The sequence below is a fragment of the Mandrillus leucophaeus genome, unplaced genomic scaffold (genome assembly GCF_000951045.1).
Source record: "Mandrillus leucophaeus isolate KB7577 unplaced genomic scaffold, Mleu.le_1.0 Scaffold718, whole genome shotgun sequence".
NCBI classification, from domain to species: Eukaryota; Metazoa; Chordata; class Mammalia; order Primates; family Cercopithecidae; genus Mandrillus; species Mandrillus leucophaeus.
Genome location: NW_012107786.1, coordinates 729,256 through 731,642, shown reverse-complemented (window position 1 = coordinate 731,642; position 2,387 = coordinate 729,256).

Below are 2,387 nucleotides of genomic sequence, written 5' to 3'. Positions count from 1 at the left end.
GTTAGCCAGGATGGTCTCGATCTCCTGACCTGGTGATCCGCCCGCCTCAGCCTCCCAAAGTGCTGGGATTACAGGCGTGAGCCACCGCGCTCTGCCAAAAAAAAATGCTTTTAATGCTAGGGTAGTAATAGAAATTTCACCAGGTCTTTCTTATTTGACCAATTACATTTACTTTATACCTATAATTTAAGAAGTGCTTTCTCCCACGCTTCTATAGATCCAATTTTATATATATTTCACCCACATCTAAGAATGGATGGTAAGTAAAAGTATTCCCATAAGGATGAAAAAACTAAGGCATGGGCCGGGCACAGTGGTTCACGCCTGTATCCCAGTACTTTGGGAGACTGAGGAGGGAGGATCACTTGAGTCCAGGAGTTCGAGACCAGCCAGCGCAACACAGCAAGACCCCATCTCTACAAAACATTTTAAAATCAGCCTGACATGGTGGCAAGGGCCTATGGTCCCAGCTACTCGGGAGGCTGAGGTGAGAGGAATGCTTGAGCCCAGGAGGTCTAGGTTGCAATGAGCCGTGATTGTGCCACTGCACTCCCAACTGAGTAACAAAGCAAGACAGTGTCTCAAAAAAACAAAACAAAGGCCAGGCGTGTTAGCTCATGCCTGTAATCCCAGTACTTTGGGAGATCGAGGTGGGCAGATCACAAGGTCAGGAGATGGAGACCATCCTGACTAACACGGTGAAACCCCATCTCTACTAAAAAACACAAAAAATTAGCCGGGCATGGTGGCAGGCACCTGTAGTCCCAGCTACTCGGGAGGCTGAGGCAGGAGAATGGAGTGAACCCGGGAGGCGGAGCTTGCAGTGAGCCAAGACTGCACCACTGCACTCCAGCCTGGGCGACAGAGTGAGACTCCATCTCAAAAACAAACAAACAAAAATAAATAAATAAATAAATAGTAAACTAATGCATGGAACAATTTGTCCTAGAATATAGTAAGAAGACAGAGTAGTACATCTTGGCTTGTATAGTGCTTCTGTGGTTCAAGGGGCAACTGCCCCCAAGTGTTTTCATGAAAGTAACACTTCTGCTGCAGGCCAGTCATGCCAACTCAGCTATGGCCACCTTCTCTGGCTCCAACGCTTTTGTCCATTAAGGCTTGACCTCAGCACCCACTTAAAAAAAATGTGGCCTAAGGAGAAATGTGACTGACAACTGCAGAACTCCTACCCTAAGTTCACACACACATAAGGGTATGCAAATGGGCTTTGGATATGGTTTGCGAGTGATACAGCAGAGCACATTTCATCTCTTAATAATCATTTTTATGCCACTGAGGAAATTTTGAATGCTTGTAAAGTTTAATAATTTATCTGTCTCTCCTACATACAGCAGCACAAAAAGAGAAAAGAATATCAGGAAAACCTCACCATACAAAGGCAGAAGGGAAGGGATCAAAAATGAGGCTCTAAAACCCTTCCTCGTTAACATCAAGCAGCATACCACCTGGTCCCCATAACTCTGCACCACAGTCCATGACATACTGGACCATAGTAGAGGAAGTACTACTTAGCATGGAGGGAAAACAAAGATAATTTCTAAAGCTTGAATTTCATAAAAGATAAAGCAACTATAGCAGAGCTACCTTTTTGTAACAGAATCTTAAAAGTCACCTGTATTTCACAGTGATTACCTCTGGGAAGTGAGAAGAGGGATGGACTGGGGGCTTTTTCCTTTGTGCTTTCCATCTTTCCATACTGCTCAAATTTCTAATCATGGACATATATTAATCATTTTGTCTTAAAAAAAAAAATGCTGGTAAAAGGCCAGACACAGTGGCTCACACCTGTAATTTCAGCAATTTGGGAGACTGAGGTAGGAGGAGAGCTTGAAGCAAGGAGTTCAAGACCAGCCTGGACAACATAGCGAGACCCTGTTTAAAAAAAAAAATAGCCAGGTATGGTGGCATGTGCCTATAGTCCCAGCTACTTGGGAGGCTGAGGCTGGAGGATTGCTGAGCCCAGGAGTTGCAGGCTGCAGTGAGCTATGATTGCTCCACCGCACTGTAGCCTGGATGACAGAGCAAGACTCCATCTAAAGAAAAAAAACAAAAAATGCTGGTGAAAAATGCGATCAACAGAACAATTTCGTTCTTTTAAAACCAGCTGTGGGTAAGCTATTCATCTATATAAAGTTTTTCAAAAGTATTATGTATTCTGGGGGAATTTAACAGATGTTAAATGAAAGCAGATACCTACCTGAGGAACAACTACAATGCTCTCTTTTTAAATATCTAATACAGGAAATAATATTTTTTTCAAAAGCAAATTATATTTTGATAGGCATCAAGAAAAGCAGCAGGAGGCCGGGCGCGGTGGCTCAAGCCTGTAATCCCAGCACTTTGGGAGGCCGAGGCGGGTGGATCAC